The sequence below is a fragment of the Misgurnus anguillicaudatus genome, chromosome 3, assembly GCF_027580225.2.
Source record: "Misgurnus anguillicaudatus chromosome 3, ASM2758022v2, whole genome shotgun sequence".
Lineage (NCBI taxonomy): Eukaryota > Metazoa > Chordata > Actinopteri > Cypriniformes > Cobitidae > Misgurnus > Misgurnus anguillicaudatus.
In genome coordinates this window covers 6702145-6720820 of record NC_073339.2, presented here as the reverse complement: position 1 = coordinate 6720820, position 18676 = coordinate 6702145, and the positions used below count along the sequence as shown (strand labels likewise).

Genomic DNA, 18676 nt, shown 5'->3' with positions numbered 1-18676 from the left:
GTGTGCTGCAGCTGCTGACTGCTGCTGCGTATAAAATGATCGTGTGATTCCTTATAATCGCATAAACAATATAACAAAGCATCCTTTTATTTCACAAAACAATATATTTAAGATATTATTTGATAGACTAGTAAGTGTGGATTAAGGATGTTTAAAAATCTCTAGCCTGGTGGTCAGGACATGAATGGATCAAATCAGCAGATTTGCGAAGTTTTATTTATCTCCACATATATCATAAATAATAATTAGCAAGGTAACTTTGCAGTATAACACATTATATATTTCCTACGATGTATATATGATTTCCAAATTATATACGTAAGTATTAAACAGCAATAAATGTCTCATCTATCTCTATGGCTCTGGCTGAGTCTTTCTCCACTTTTCCCCAACGTGACGTCATCGCAGAATTGCGTTAAAAAAAAACGTTAATAGGGAATGTGGAGTTGACGTCACGATGTGTTGGATTATGTGTAATCCGCCATCTTTGCAGGCACGCGTCCTATCCCGCTGTATTTGAGTTAATGTATTGGAGGTTGTTTTTGTATTTTCTGTCGAGATTTTAATAAACTTCGATATGTTTGGTCAGTACTGCTCGATCAAGCAAGTCACGCGATCGTTCAGGGAGGAAACTGAACAACGGAATACGTTTTTCCAGCTTTTATTCGTGGAAAAAACAAAGGAAGCCGGTGCAGGAGCTGACGAAAAGACGCCGGATCGCGTGGTTTGCAAGCTGTAATCAGGATAAAAACGTTTACTTTTCAAAAAAAATCCCTGCATCAGCGAGAGTGTGTTCGCTGCATTTTCAGTCATTCAGTAATTTGTGATTAATAAAAGCAGAACCACTTAAATTGTCTTGTTTTTATGCTAACACTGTCAAACTAACTTGCAAATGTAAGTTATTGATTGATTCATTCATTCATTTCTGATCACCCTAAACACATGAGTTATAAAAATAAATATTTAGACAATTTTGACGATTGTAACACATATTTTTTATTAAATGCAACTGCTCAAACCCACTGCTTGTGACTCTTTAAATAACAACGTTAGCTAAATATTTAGCAGTTTGTTTGTTTTAATAACTTGGCCAAAACAGAAGTGCCATCGTTTGAACAGATGTTGATTCATCGCGCAGACTACCACGGAGAAATGATTTTATAAAATCATTAAGGTACGTAGGTATTAACACATTGTCAGTAAATAGCTGGTTTGCCAACCATAAGACTCCAAAAGAAGAAGTGTCACTTTACTATAAGCTTGAAGGGATTTATAGCTCTTAAACTCCTGCAAAGTGTAAATAAAGTCCTGCAAAAACAAGGTAATTGACCAGATATGTAAGCGGAGGTCCGTAATCCAGTCTTGGGCTGCTAAATCATATGGATCTATGTTGTTTATTTGTCCAAATAAAGTTTTTTGGCAGTAGCATTTAGTTTCTCCCGATAGGGTCCCTTCTCTTGTTCTTTCAACTTCTCGACATCTTCCGTTTTTCTTCAAATTTACCTAGTTTTAGCTTAACATGCCCAGAATTATATGGCATAGCGGTCGTCGGTGCCTCTAAACATGGCGCCCACGTCCCATAATGCAACACTGCGGTGACGTACATTAACATTCCCTATACCAAAAACGTAAAAAAAGTGGTCTTTAAGACCATTTTTGAGACATTTTAAAAATTATACACATATCTTGAGTGATTTATGTACCCATTAATCGACAGTGGTGGTTAACCTGCAACATACACTTTAAGTCTCCTGATTTGAAGGATTAAGTAGCATGTTTAAATGAATTCTATCATGGTACATTACCACATAAAAACTAAATAGTTGACTGGCTAAGGTGCACATTTGCTTTAAAAAAAAGAGGAAATCACTGTGTAAATATTGGTAGGCATAAGTACTTTAATGATTTTCAATGCTGCTCCATCAACTCCTGACAGGACGAGGTAATTAAATATGCCCCATAGGTTACTTGCCGCGGCCGCATCATATCGTCTATTTACGAGACGATTGATGGGACAATATAAGACTATCCGAGCGTCATATGAAGTTTTAACCGTGCTCCTTATTTAAAACATTTACAGCAGTAGCGATATTTGTCTTTTCACTTAAGTTATAGTGAACTACAAACAATCTTCTAACCACCAAACTAACCACAGAATGCACTCATATTAGCAGCGGAAGTCGGTTGACAAAATGCGGAAGAGCGAAGAATTAAAAAGGGGCGTGGTGGAATAAGGTGAATAGACCCTTTGCAAACACGTGACCTAGACCACGTTACGACGCCATGCTGGACGGCAAAATCACTGACGCACTAGGTTGATTAGTAATAGACGAGCGGGATTTTTGATTAGTTTTAAACAGTTTAAATATATATAACACTAAAATACATGGCTTCTTATATTAAGGAAGTTGTTGTGCCGTTATCGGTCGAGGTAGGGCATTTGGTAGGTCCTTACAAAAAGCGCTATTTAGAGAAGTTAGAGATAGCGGGACTGGATACCGACCCTTACCTTCTTCCTCCTTCAATTTTCACGGACCTTATTAAATCTCAGAGTCTGCCCGACTTCAGCCCGCATGATTTGTACCACTATGTGGTAAACGGGATATCCCCATACACTGGTGCTGATCTTAAGGCTTTTAAAAGTCTGCAGAGCTGCCAACTTCTGAGTTCAGCTTGGAGTGAGATTTTTTTGGGGGGTGGGGGTTTGTGGTAATAATTTTTTATATAAGTCCTAACCATTTGCCAATTGATAATAGTGTGGATTTTAGCTATTTCTGTGTTAAATAGTTGGAAAAGACTGCGTTAAAATAGTTCACAATACAAATCGAATAATATTTTAGAAATTAAATTGAAATAAAAGCTTTTACTGAGTTTAAACGCCTGAGATTTGAGTCTTTACTATTATTTTATACACTTCTATTATGCTTTTCTTCTGATAAAAGTGCCAAAAAAGTTCTTAAAATCTAATGAATAGGCTACAGGGGGCGTATTACAGAAACTTTCTATCTTAGGTCTTAACTTAAGATATGATGTGTTAAGTTAAGACTTTTCACAAATTCATATTACAGAAGCAAATCTTAAATGGATTTAGGATTCTTATCTTATTCCACCAAATCTTACCTCATCTCTAGTTAGGAAATCCCAAATCGCTTAATCATGTTCGGCTATCAACTGTCATGTCTGTTACCAAGCAACCAGCAATGCGTGAGCTGCTGCTACAGTAAACAAAAGAATTGTCCTTTTATTTTCAATGGGCCAGAAAAATACATTTTATTAAATTCATAGTAATCATAGTCTGTGTTTTTTGTATTATTGTTTTAGCACATCATCTATCAGTTACCATTCAATTTAAACATTTAGCAAATGTGACTTACAAAAATTAAAAAAATTATTCTTTCTAAGTGCTAGGATACTATTGTACATTTCAACATTTGATAGAGACATGACAAGAAATAGGTGCTGAGTCAATTGTGTACTGTATTCACTATAATCCCATCAAGTGTTCACGGATAAGATAACTGTTTTTTAATAATGAGGGAGAAATTGAAAGATCGCTCCACTAGTGAGAGACATTGTGATTATGTGAATGTGTGAAGGTAAAAGACATTCAAAGAGTATCCAAAAACAAACATTGATGTTTTTCATCCTCCACTTTGTTAAAAATGTAATGTCATTCTCCCGCAGCTCTATCATAATGTGATTGTTTCAGCTGGCTCTCATTAAAGTTTTAAGTTAGGACACCTGTGAGGTTACCCTAAAGTTATGACTGTTTTTAGGATGTTTTGTCAAGTTAGGATGCTTCTGTAATACCACTTTCCAATCTGCAGTTAAGATAAGATAATGCATTTAGGAACATCATTCTGTAATAGCTTTTGTCTTAAATGAGGTCCTAACTGAAATTACCATGGTTACCAAACAGTTAAGATAAGATTTTAAAGTTAGGACTTTTCTGTAATACGCCCCCAGGTCTCTGTAAAATGTATATCTGCAGATAACAGCAGCTTTGATTCAGTTTATCCACTGAGAAAGAGAAGCGTAAAGTGATGATTTGTGATTGGTGACGGACTAGCTGTCACAATCAAATAAACCAAATGAGTAGTTTATATTAAACTAAAGCAACAGATAATGTGTATGTCAAGACCATATAATTATATTTCGTATATATTATTGTTTAGCCTATATGTGGCGGAGTGACGCTCTACTGCTATTAATGCAAGTTCACCTACTAGCAGAGGAATTTGACTACGCCACCTGGGAACTACCCAGGAAACAAAAATGACCCCTAGGTCACACAGGTTCACTTCTCATATATAATTAAAGGCAGGCAGAGAACATGAGTATCAAAAATACAAAATGTATTAATCTGTAATAAAAAATAGAACAGTTAATTTTTCTTTAAAAGGAGTATGTTACACCTCCAATCAGTTCAAATGTCGAGACAAGATGGATCGCATCACTTCAGATCTCAACAATATTCTTACTGCAAATGATGCGGTAAGTGGCAGCTGGATACAGAATAAATCAAAACAAATATAACAAACAGGGCTGAGGTTACCCACAGGAGTGATCACCGGCGCACGTTGTCAAAGAGCACACTTCATATACACACCACACCGTGAACTTAGATTACAAATCATACACTCCAAAAAGGTGTAACACAGCAAATGTTGGGATAGTACAACCACCACCACCAGATCCTTCACCCGTGGGGACCTCAGCTCCTGAAAAGAAAATTAAACACAAAATAAATATCAAAAATAATATTGGTCAGACATACACAACATAAATCACAAAAATCACAACACACTCCATTACACAAATATTTAAACAAGAACAAAATAAAGAAATACAATTTAAACTAACTAATAACGAATGCAAAAATCCACATACAATTATTCAGAAAAAAAAGAAAAGAAAACAAAAGTTAAGCAGCAGCAGTAAGGCTACAATTGAGACCGACAAACACAGACGCTTAGCTCGAGTATGCTACGCGATTCTCCGCTCAGCAGGACGTTTCCATATAACTGAACACTTCACAGAAACCAGACAGCAGCAACAGTTCCCAGCAAAATACTGTGCAATTTAGCAAAGTTTATGCAGCACACAGCGGCGGTAGAAAATGAAACTAAAGCTGAAATGTATAATCAGCCAAAGTGAAAGGGAGAATCCTACAAAATATAAACAAACATAGCCTGTATCATTGCAGATCCCAGATTACAATTAAAATTCCCCACTAATACCCTTACCTCGACTTACCACAAGCGGATAGATACAAAGTTTTAGGTAGGCTTCAGTATCAAGCCACGGCCAAGCATGCACAGCATTCAGATCACCCACGGTTACGCTGGAATACAGGGACTACACATTACCAAAACCCACCCTTTAATCATCCAGCCATTTTTAAAATAAACCTGACCTTGTGATACAAAAACAGCGCTCACTTACCGGAAAGGGCATTCAACAGCTCCTCGCTAAAGCAACCGTAAAACTACATCAAGAACAGGAGGGCTAGATTGTAGGAACAAAACCACTGCACGGATGGAAAGCCAAGCTGCAATATAGCGCGCAAATCGTTAGTGTTATATGTACAGTGAAGAGTTAGCAGCATGCTACGTAACAACAACAACACATACCGTAAGCCACCATCAACACAGCGAAAAGGGGGAGGGTCCGGACGTGACGCATACCAAGCTAAAGCCAACCAGCTCTAATATAGCCAATACTCACTGCTGATTGGTCATCACGGGTGTCACTCACCACCACTTACCTCATTCATGCTGTTACAATCCACCCCTAGCTTCTGCATCGTCGCCCCGACGATGAGTTACGCAAAAACCTACCCCCTAACCCTTCAATCCCATGGACGAAACAGAGCCCCAACTGCACTATTCACGATACTAGACACAGTACCTTCCCCCACTGACCGTGGGAGGTGGTGTACATTAGGGTGCTGCCCGGCAGTACGTCTTCCAGTCCTCCTCACCACACTTTCCCTTACTACCACAGAACTTACAGGAGGATCCCCAGAACTTAACAGGGGATTCAATACTGGCTGCATGGTTACCCCTGTCCCAGAAATTCCTTCTACTTCCGTAGCTACACCAGACTCTTGAGGGGCAGGCTGGACCGTACCTGGCGGTGCTGAACCACTAGTACCCAGAGCAGTTTCAGACACCAAAACGAATAAATCACCCTCATCCAAGTCGTCCTCCCGTAGCCGCACAGGTTCCACTAATGGCACATCCTGCGGGACAGGGAAATGGCTCCTACAAATCTGTGGCTTTAATAAAGATCGGTGCACATGCTTCAATTTATCTAAATCTGTAGTGGGGGCAATGGTGTACACCACACCTCCCTCTGTGGGTGCCTTGATGACCTGATGCAACACAGAGCTCCACTGGTCATGGATTTTGTTTCGACCTCTCACGCTGTAATCGCGGAGATATACCAACTGACCCTCCTTCAGTACAGATTCTCGTACCTGTAGATCATGGCGTGCTTTTCGGCGATTGGCTGCAACCCCCAACCGCTCACGAGCACCCTCAAAAGCCACCTGCAACCGATCCTGGTGCTCCAGGACCCACCGATGGACACTACCAGCCAGCGGTTCCTCAACCCTACCAAGCAGGAAGTCAACCGGAAGTCTAGGCTCCTGCCCGAACATCAAGTAGTAAGGGCATTCTCCTGTGGTTTGGTGAGGGGTAGTATTATACGCAAACAAAACCTGAGGGAGACAAGATGGCCAATCCCTTTTTTTCGCCACTGGTAAAGTGCACAACAAATCGTGCAACGTCCTATTAAAACGTTCACACTGGCCGTTACCAGCCGGGTGGTATGGTGTAGTGCGCGATTTTTCCACTCCGTATAAACCACAAAGCTGCTGAATGAGAGCCGACTCGAAGTTACGGCCCTGGTCTGAATGGATGCGACTCGGTACGCCTAACCTGCAAAACCATTCATTTACCAAAACCTGCGCCACCGTCTCCGCTCGTTGGTCCCTGGTGGGTACAGCCAAGGTATATTTAGTAAAAATGTCGGTCATGACCAACACATTCTCCAGACCAGAGCTCGAGGGCTCTAACACTGTGAAATCCAATGCTAGGATCTCATTTGGCCGTGCGGCCAACAGATGCCCCATGAAGGCAGCGGGGGCATGCTGAACCCCTTTGGCACACTGGCACCGCTCGCACTCCTGACACCACTGAGCAATATCCACCGACATCCTGGGCCAGTAGCACCGTTGCCACACCAACTGCGTGGTGCGCTCCACCCCCTGGTGCCCATGCAGCTGGTGCAGCTGCGTCAACACCTCAGGCTTCATGGCCGCCGGTAATAGCACCTGCAGGACCTCTTCCCCACCATCTGGGCGATACACCCGACGATAAAGCACACCCTCAATCTCCACCAGGCGGCTCCACTGCCGCAACAAGATCACCGTAGCCCTAGACAGTTTCCTACGTTCTTCAGAACTAGGTGGCAATTTACGCCTCCAGAACACCAGAATCTCTCCAATAACCAAATCGGCCTGCTGCTTAATGGACATATCACTAGTGGAATTACCGGGAAATGATACAATTTGATTTACCTGAGTCACCAATCCCTCTTGGCCACCTTGACGCAAGGCAGCTGGAACAGCAGCACCCAGGTACCAATCCTGAATTTCTGCTACACCAGGGGGGGTTTGACGGGACAGAGCGTCAGCATTGCGATTGCTCTTGCCTGACCTATATTTCAGCTCGAAGTCAAAAGCAGCCAACTGGGCAGCCCAACGCTGTTCCATGGCACCCAACTTGGCTGAGGTCAGGTAGCTAAGGGGGTTATTGTCAGTGTAGACTATACACTTCTGTCCTAATAGATATTCACGAAATTTTTCGGTCATGGCCCACTTGAGCGCAAGAAATTCCAGTTTCATAGAACTGTAATTAGAAGTATTGCGCTCAGTGGGCCTCAAACCTCGACTACCATAAGCGATGGGACGCACCTTACCTTGTTGTTCTTGTGAAAGAACTGCCCCCAACCCTCCATGGCTGGCATCTACCTCCAAAATAAAAGGGAGTGTAAAGTCAGCATAGGCAAGTACAGGGGCTGTTGTCAGTCTACACTTTAACTCCTCAAAGCTACTCTGGCACTCAGTAGACCACGCCTCCGCAAACTCCTGAGACTCACGCTTTGTCCGCTTTGGAGTTGCCAGCTCAGCCACCAATCTGTGAAGGGGGGCGGCCAACTTCGCAAACCCCTCCACAAATCAGCGGTAATAGCTAGCAAACCCCAAAAATGACCGCAACCCTGACACACTAGTCGGCAGCGGCCACTGAGAAACTGCCTCAATCTTACCTGGGTCTGTGGAGACCCCTTCTGACGAGATCACATGACCCAAGTACTGCACCTCTCGTCTGAAAAAGGCACACTTTGACAATTTGGCCTTCAACCTTCCCTACACAACCGATGTAAAACTACCTCCATTCGAGCTAAATGTTGGTCAACTGAGGAGGAAAACACAACAATATCATCAAGGTACAAAAGGAGGGACTGGCACTGTTGGTCCCCAAACAACCGTTCCATCAATCTCTGGAAGGTGCTGGGGGCATTGCACAGCCCGAATGGCATCCGATTCCATTCAAAAAGCCCGAACGGAGTGCAGAAAGCTGTCTTTGGGCGGTCTACCTCACTTACCGGGACCTGATTGTACCCGCTGGCAAGGTCCATGGTGGAGAACCAACAGGCCCCTGCCAGCGAGTCCAACGTCTCCTCAATACGGGGCAGGGGGAAGGCATCCTTCCGTGTCTTTGAATTTAAATGACGGTAGTCCACGCACATGCGTAGACTACCGTCCTTTTTCTTAACCAACACGATAGGTGAAGCGTAAGGACTACAGCTTTCTCGAATTATGCGAGCTTCCAACAACTGGTTAATGTGTGCCTTTACTACCTCGTACTCAGAGGGAGGAATACGCCTGTATCGCTGCCGCACAGGGACCTCATCAAACAAAGGGATCTCGTGTGAAATAAGATTGGTACATCCTAAATCCCCATCATGCAAGGAAAACACAGACGAGTACTTATGCAATAGGGTCCTTACCTTGGATTGCTCCTCCACTGACAGCACAGATAAATCGATTTCACTAATCTGCTCCTGCACCGAAGGGGACGCCTCCACTAATTGAGAACTCACCCTAGCCGAAACCTCCTGAACCTCAGTGACCCCTGGGGGTAAACTAACCACGTAAACGTGATTAATAGTGCCTATAACTGTACTAGCATACATCATTACATCCATTGTGCCTACATTGACCACAGGCACATAGGCTGTACCCCGGTCCACTTGTACCAAAGCAGGAGATGCCAACAAACCGGCTGGAAGACCAGTATCTGGTGGCTCAAAAAGTACCGTACCGCTTGAGTATTGCGCAGAGCATGTTACGGCAACCAATTTCATGGTGCCCCCTGGGATGCGACACGTCCGATGTCCCCGCACCTTAACTCGACCCCCCTGATTTGGACTTGATCGAATTTCAACGTGATGGCAATACTGTAGTGCCTGAAAAACCGAAGTGGGGGCCTGTGACACACCGGGTAAATCAAAAAGACTTGGGCCATGCTGGCCAAAGAGCTCCCGGTAGCAGCGGCTCAGGACATTCATTCCAAGAACCCCAGGAACCTGAGCACACAAACTACCTGGAGGATCTTTGACAACCAGCACTCCGCAACCCAAAATTACCCGCCCACAAAGCTGTACGTCAAGTTCCAAATAACCAATGTAAGGAATTGAGAGACCGTTGGCGGCCCGAAGCTGTAACCAATGGCACGATCTAAGTTGTTCTTGACCCCTCGACCCAAAATTTGTAACGAAACAACTCTCCGTAATGGTGGACACCATAGAGCCAGTGTCCACCAGGCAAGGTACACTCACCCCACCCATACACACGTCGAGTTGCGGACACTTTGACATGAGACGAGACATAAAATCTAAATTACCAAAAACACCCGAGCCTGTCCTTTCCCCGACCAAGCTGTGGCTCTGCAGCTCAGCGGGAACTAGTTTTCCGACGGTTGCCTGGACTGTGACTGCCCACCCCTAGTTGATGCTGTATCTACACGTGAGGCGGGAAAATGGGAAGGCCTCCGTTCCCGATCGCAATCTCTGGCAAAATGACCAGGCTGCTGGCACCTTCTACAAATAATCTGACTCAGCCTAGATGCTTGCGACCGTACAGGGGGATTTTGAATCTGAGCCACACTTTGAGTTAATTGATTTAGTTGTTGCTGCTGCTTTTTCAGCATTTCACGCAATTCACTCAATTCAGAAGTTGACGAGATATTACTATGGGTATGCTGATGTCCCTGTACCCCATACTGAATGCCATACGCAGATGGAACATATTGACTCCGACCACGTGACCCCCCAGGCATTCCCTCACGTTCCCAACGCATAGCTTCACTGCAAACATCTAGTAATTTAATAGTGGGTTGGCGACGGACTAATTGTTTCAGCTCCTGTCGTAAAGCACCATCACTCACATGTTCCACAAATTGATCCCGCAATAAAATGTCTGCATTTGGCATACCATGGGGTGATTGAGATTTCACCTTTTCCAGGAGATTCAACAGGGCCAGGGAGAACTCTAACAAGGTCTCCCCATCCTGTTGTTTCCTGGAAAAAAAGGACTCCTGAAGAGCCACATAAGAACTCGTGCAACCATACAACTCACGCAATGCTTGAATAATTTTGTTTGGATCCTCCCTCTCATCCCTAGGCCGATAACGAATCTCCTCCCTCGCCTCACCCTCCAAATGATCAGCCAAAAAAAATGCCTGATCAGTTGTAGAGAGATGGCGAAGTCGCATACAGGCCTCAGCCTCTTCTACCCATTTATCGATCGTAATGCCGGACCTACCATTACATTTTGGGCAATTACGATCCCGAGGGACAAAGACAAATCGATCTGTCGCTGATGCACCTGCACCAGTGAGTGGGGGATCTCCGGTGGCTGGAATTGGTACATTAGAGGGGCCAGGCGGGGCACTCGCCGCTGGTTCCTGTTGCAATCTTTCATTATCTGCCCTTAACTGGGCAACCAATTCTCTCAACTCACGCAATTCATCATCCATAATGGTAAAACGCACAAGCACTCACCACTAACGATGAAAAGACAAGACACAGTGGGGATGCTCCTCACATTAACTCACAAAATAGAATACTGCTGCCTGGTTTCTGCAAAAAAAGAAAGAGAAAACAAAAACAGACACACAAAATACCAACACTAACCACAAAATGATACTCACGTCTCTGCACTACACAATAGAGACCCTGCCGAGACTACGCCAAATGCGGATAGATAAAAAGTTTAAGGTAGGCTTCAGTATCAAGCCACGGCCAAGCATGCACAGCATTCAGATCACCCACGGTTACGCTGGAATACACCCAGCAAGCAATTTTGCGGCTAATAGACGTCTAGTAGCCGTCTAAACACCCCCCTGACGTCTAGGCTAAAACAAGGCTAATTTTGGGCTGTCAGTGAAAATCTAGTAGACGTCTATCATAGCCCAAGAATAGACTAGTCATCAAATAGACGGCTACTAAACGTCTACATATATACGTCTAATAGACGGTGAATGTGGGTCTAGGCTAATAAAAGGCTAATTTTGGGCTGTCAGTGAAAATCTAGTAGACGTCTATCTTAGCCCAAGAATAGACTAGCCGTTAAATAGACGGCTATTAAATGACTACACGTGTGTGTCTAATAAACAACAAAAGAATGGCTAAAGAATTCTTTTTAATCCATTAAAAAAGGTTCTCATAAACATGTAATCATGCAATTTATTACAAGAAATATTGTTAATACAATAGAAATTCAGATAAGACAAAATTAAAAACTACTTTTAACAAAAAGAATAAAAACAGTAACAAAATAAAAGCATAAATTACAAAATAAAATTTTAAAAATGAAATAACATCTAAACATTAACAAACTATCTTCAGTTCACTTCAACTTATTAATTGTACTAATTTCTATACACCACGTCCTCCCTGGTGCCTGTTTGAAATGCCCCCATTGCATCCTTCACTTCCAGTTCTGTTGCTGCTGGGAAGTTGTTCAACACAACATCTGCCAAATATAAAAAGAATGCATGAGACAAGTATTTTTGCTTTATATTAAATGTGATAGTCATTCTCTTTGGAAAAAGTCATATATAAATATTGACAGGTCAACAACAGTAATCATATCGTTCTCATTACTACAAACACAAGTGCATGTTTCTCTGCGTGTGTTCAATGACATTCTGGAACTAGCAAAAGAGGCTTAAAGGCAGGGTATCTGATTTTGATCCAGAAACATTTTAGTTATGCTGGTTGAAAGTCTCCTCAAGTCTTGATAGCAATCACTATGTTAAGTTGTCTGAATGTGTATTTTTATATATTTGTGTCATCTGTAAAATGCGTAGGACAAAAAAACGTTCAACAAATCATAGAACCCCGACCGAATGCAAGATTTGGACATGGGCCAGTGACCGGTTTAAAGGTATACCGAGATTTTCAGAGTCAAGGTTTTAAAAACCACACACCGTTTTCAATGTATGAACTGTGTTTACACAAAGTGAATTAAATCATGTAATTGAATTCATGTTTACATTTACAACTGAAAGAATATTATCATTTAAAGGCTTTATTTTAAACTGGCATAAATGTTGTTTGTTGTTTAAAAATAAAATGTATTGTGTCCAGTTGAAAAGTTGATGTTTTAATACGCAGACATTTGAAAATAACACATTTTAGTGTCACAATGGCAATACCGTAACACCGTGTTATTTTTGCTTATGGTTATCATCCAGAATCTCATTCCGGCCCATGCCTAATTGGACGCATTACATTTTTGCCCCTCTTCTGTGAACGTGTTTTGCATGCCACTTCACACACAGTTCACGCTAAGTAAAAATAGGGATAATAAAATAAACTTTCCTTCTGAATTGACACTGGATATACAAAAATATAAACATTTTTAAACTACAACAAAAAACATCTGGATGATCAAAGATCAAAAAACCAACTTCACATTGGTAACTTCACTGCTTTTCCGCAAGATGGAAACAGCTACAGGTCTGAAAGGGTTGTTGCAGTGTTTCTTTTGGAAAGGTAGGTATGCAGTGTGATTCTATTTTGATGGATTCAGATTGTATTTTAATGAAACGTGTTGCTTATGTAGTTTGTGTTCCTTTACGAATTAGTGCAATGATATTTATCTTTTCAAATTTCTAAACGTGCTGCATTTAATTCGGATAAAAAACAGTTGTTTATATTGGTTATTTTGGTAATGTTATTCACTTTGTCAGTCTTACTGGTTAATGAGATAGGAGTGTGCTTCTGGTTGGTGCGTGTAGGCTAAAGTTAGTATTTTTCAAAATCAAATACCCTGCCCTTTAAAGGATTAGTCTACCCTTTTGCCATATTAAACTATGTTATTACCTCAACTTAGACAAATGAATACATATCTATCTTTTTTCAATGCGTGCACTGTATAGCGCGTCGTGAATGTGTTAGCATTTAGCCTAGACCCATTCATTCCTATGGTACCAAACAGGGAAGCCAACAAACACTTCCGTGTTTTCCCTATTTAAAGAATGTTACATGAGGAGTTATACCAGTAAGTATGGTGCCACAAAATAAAACTTTTTTTTGGTACCATAGGAATGAATGGGGCTAGGCTAAATGCGAACACATTAACAACACACTGTGCAGTGCACGCATTGAAAAAAGATAGGTATGTATTAATTTGTCTAGGTTGAGTAATAACATAGTTTAATATGGCAAAAGGGTAGACTATTCCTTTAAGATGCCAAGCATAAAATACTCACAATACAATCTTATGGACATAAAACATCTAAACAATATTGTATGGGTGAGTTAACTGTTGTATCGGCAAATTTAATCTGGGGCTTTTAATATTTAGAAAATATTAAGGCAGTACCGGACTGTCGTCTATTACACCTCACATAGCCTAATGTCATATTAAATGTATTATTTTGTGAAACACCATTCAGCCTAAAACTACATACAAACACACTTACCTTTAATAACTGAGAACTGATGTTTTTTCAAATGCTTGCTTCTGCAGTGGACCACCACCACCATTCATGTTGAACTTTGAAATTAATGAATTTTATGGAACTCTAAAATACAAAAGACAATGTCGTTAACATTTGCAGACTTACATATATTTTTGATTTTTTGTGACCACATGAAAGACTGCGTTGACACCACAATGTCTGATTAATATTGCATGTTTATAGAATTTACCTGTCCAGCATTCTTCCGGCACGGTCCCTCAAGTTTCTCCCTCCAGTTTCACACAGCTTTGACACCTGAATAGCACATGCATATGTCAGTAATTGTACAGTAATGTATGCTTCAGTGTACACGTGTTTACCAACCTTTAAGGCTAATGCCCACTGACCTGCAAGTTTTCCCTCACTAACACAATAAAAATCTTTTTTCCAACAAACTGAAGGCCTGTGAGTTAAATCCATATGGAAAAATAGCTTTCCCCCACAATCTATCTCTGTATGCATAATTGTAAAGCATAACTGCCTACATTACTGTAAGCAACGCAGTGATAACTTAGCTAAGTTACTGCTGTTACTAAAAAGCAGCCTACAAATCACTTATGTAAATCTTCAGTGTAACGTTACATAGACTCATTTACCTCCACTATTTTATTACATTGCAGGTTGTACTGTTTAGGTTTTATAATGGGTTACTTACTTTAACGCAAAGTTACCCGCAAGAATGTCGCGATTCCAACAACAAATAAAGTAAATACATTTTAAACACATGTAAAATAAAATAATAAAAAACACTTACAAGTTGTAAGTGTTTTTTATTATTTTATTTTACATGTGTTTAAAATGTATTTACTTTATTTGTTGTTGGAATCGCGACATTCTTGCGGGTAACTTAACGTTAGAGTAAGTAACCCATGTTTTATAAAACCTAAACAGTACAACCTGCAATGTAATAAAATAGTGGAGGTAAATAAGTCTATGTAACGTTACACTGAAGATTACCATTAGTGATTTGTAGGCTGCTTTTTAGTAACAGCAGTAACTTAGCTAAGTTATTACTGTGTTGCTTACAGTAATGTAGGCAGTTGTGCTTTACAATTATGCATACAGAGATTGTGGGGGAAAGCTATTTTTCCATATGGATTTAACTTACAGGCCTTCAGTTTGTTGGTTTTACTGTGTTAGTGAGGGAAAACTTGCAGGTCAGTGGGCATTAACCTTAAAGGTTGGTAAACACGTGTACACTGAAGCATACAATACTGTACAATTACTGACATAGGCATGTGCTATTCAGGTGTCAAAGCTGTGCTAAACTGGAGGGAGAAACTTGAGAGACCGTGCCGGAAGAATGCTGGACAGGTAAATTCTATAAACGTGCAATATTAACAGGCATTGTGGTGTCAACGCAGTCGTTCATGTGGTCACACAAAAAATGTCAGTCTGCAACTGTTAACGACATTGTCTTTTGTATTTTAGAGTTCACTAAAATTCATTAATTTCAAAGTTCAACATGAATGGTGGTGGTCCACTGCAGAAGCAAGCATTTGAAAAAACACCAGTTCTCAGTTATTAAAGGTAAGTGTGTTTGTATGTAGTTTTAGGCTGAATGGTGTTTCACAAAATAATACTTTTAATATGACATTAGGCTATGTGAGGAGTAATTGACAACAGTCCGGTACTGCCTTAATATTTTCTAAATATTAAAAGCCCCAGATTAAATTACTCTTTGCCGATACAACAGTTAACTCACCCATACAATATTGTTTAGTTGTTTTATGTCAATAAGATTGTATTGTGAATATTTTATGCTTGGCATCTTAAAGGAATAGTCTACCCTTTTGTCACATTAAACTATGTTATTACCTCAACCTAGACGAATTAATACATACCTATCTTTTTTCAATGCGTGCACTGCACAGTGTGTTGTTAATGTGTTAGCATTTAGCCTGGCCCCATTCATTCCTATGGTACCAAAAAAAGTTTTATTTTGTGGCACCATACTTACTGGTATAACTCCTCATGTAACATTCTTTAAATAGGGAAAACACGGAAGTGTTTGGTGGCTTCCCTGTTTGGAACCAGTAAGACTGACAAAGTGAATAACATTACCAAAATAACCAATATAAACAACTGTTTTTAATCCGAATTAAATGCAGCACGTTGAGAAATTTGAAAAGATAAAAATCATTGCACTAATTCGTAAAGGAACACAAACTACATAAGCAACACGTTTCATTAAAGTACAATCTGAATCCATCAAAATAGAATCACACTGCATACCTACCTTTCCAAAAGAAACACTGCAACGACCCTTTCAGACCTGTAGCTGTTTCCATCTTGCGGAAAAGCAGTGAAGTTACCAATGTTAATTTGGGTTTTTGCTCTTTGCTCATCCAGATGTTTTTTTGTTGTTTCAAAATGTTTATCGTTTTGTAGCTCCTGTGTCAATTCAGCAGGAAAGTTTATTTGATTCTCCCTATTTTTACAGAGCGTGAACAGGGTGTGAAGTGGCATGCAAAACACGTTCACAGAAGAGGGGCAAAAATTTAATGCGTCCAATTAGGCATGGGCCGGAATGAGAATCTGGATGATAACCATAAGCAAAAATACCACGGTGTTGCGGTATTGCCATTGTGACACTAAAATGTGTTATTTTCAAATGTCTGCGTATTTAAACATCAACTTTTCAACTGGACACAATACATTTTATTTTTAAACAACAAACAACGTTTATGCCAGTTTAAAATAAAGCCTTTAAATGATAATATTCTTTCAGTTGTAAATGTAAACATGAATTCAATTACATGATTTAATTCACTTTGTGTAAACACAGTTCATACATTGAAAACGGTATCACAGAAATTTTTTGTGGTTTTTAAAACCTTGACTCTGAAAATCTCAGTATACCTTTAAACCGGTAACTGGCCCATGTCCAAATATTGCATTCGGTCGGGGTTCAATGATTTGTTGAACGTTTTTTTTGGTCCTACGCCTTTTACAGATGACACAAATATATAAAAATACAAATTAGACAACTTAACATAGTGATTGCTATCAAGACTTGAGGAGACTTTCAACCAGCATAACTAAAATGTTTCTGGATCAAAATCAGATACCCTGCCTTTAAGCCTCTTTTGCTAGTTCCAGAATGTCATTGAACACACGCAGAGAAACATGCACTTGTGTTTGTAGTAATGAGAACGATATGATTACTGTTGTTGACCTGTCAATATTTATATATGACTTTTTCCAAAGAGAATGACTATCACATTTAATATAAAGCAAAAATACTTGTCTCATGCATTCTTTTTATATTTGGCAGATGTTGTGTTGAACAACTTCCCAGCAGCAACAGAACTGGAAGTGAAGGATGCAATGGGGGCATTTCAAACAGGCACCAGGGAGGACGTGGTGTATAGAAATTAGTACAATTAATAAGTTGAAGTGAACTGAAGATAGTTTGTTAAGATGTTAACAAATGTTTAGATGTTATTTCATTTTTAAAATTGTATTTTGTTATTTATGCTTTTATTTTGTTACTGTTTTTATTCTTTTTGTTAAAAGTAGTTTTTCTTCATTTTGTCTTTTCTGAATTTCTATTGTATTAGCAATATTTTTTGTAATAAATTGCATGATTACATGTTTATGAGAACCTTTTTTAATGGATTAAAAAGAATTCTTTAGCCATTCTTTTGTTGTTTATTAGACACACACATGTAGTCATTTAATAGCCGTCTATTTAACGGCTAGTCTATTCTTGGGCTAAGATAGACGTCTACTAGATTTTCACTGACAGCCCAAAATTAGCCTTTTATTAGCCTAGACCCACATTCACCGTCTATTAGACGTATATATGTAGACGTTTAGTAGCCGTCTATTTGATGACTAGTCTATTCTTGGGCTATGATAGACGTCTACTAGATTTTCACTGACAGCCCAAAATTAGCCTTGTTTTAGCCTAGACGTCAGAGGGGTGTTTAGACGGCTACTAGACGTCTATTAGCCGCAAAATTGCTTGCTGGGCTAAAATATAAAAGTTTCAGTACTGCGAGCACTGGTTTAGCTAATTACATCGTGAAAATGGATGTGTGGCGTGAGAGCGTGAGAATGGGGTCAATTGCATTACATATTTAAAACAATAATTACATAGTCTAAGCCTACACCAATCTTGACAAACTATATACCGTTGGAAAGCTCAAAGAATGTAGTTTTAATATATCAACACCATTTTGAAAAAAAAGTATGTAGTAAGAGTCATTTTCTAAAATGTCGCAGATGTGGGATTTTAATGTCATATGTTTTATTAATATTGTATTTAGAAGTGTTTTCAATAATCATTATAGTATGCTGAAGTAAAAGATTGTTTGTGTTTGTCTGAGAGAGTGGAAAGTTACTGAGAGGAAGCAGCCTCTGTGTTTGCAAAAGTTACAAGGTCGTGGTTGGATTAGTGAGGAATTTGCAGGTGGCAACGGTCAAGATAAAGAGAGAGGCTTAAAAAGGAAAAGCAAACCATGTATTAACTAATGCTTTAATATTCACAGGATAAAATATGCAATATATTTCTTACTTAATCAGTATTAATCATTGAATAATTGATATAATAAAGATATGATGTTGTC

At 40.0% G+C, this 18676-nt stretch overlaps 1 long non-coding RNA gene across 2 annotated transcripts; it reads left to right on the top strand.

The window, feature by feature from the left end:
* The first annotated feature begins 15233 nt into the window (after positions 1–15233).
* LOC129416408 (uncharacterized) lies at positions 15234–17518 on the top strand. Of its 2 annotated transcripts, none has more exons than XR_012365235.1 (3): positions 15234–15416; positions 15534–15632; positions 17380–17518. It is a non-coding gene; the product is annotated as an uncharacterized lncRNA (long non-coding RNA). The 2 variants fall into 2 exon arrangements; XR_012365236.1 differs by lacking the exon at positions 17380–17518 and adding an exon at positions 16546–17092.
* The last annotated feature ends 1158 nt before the right edge of the window (positions 17519–18676 follow it).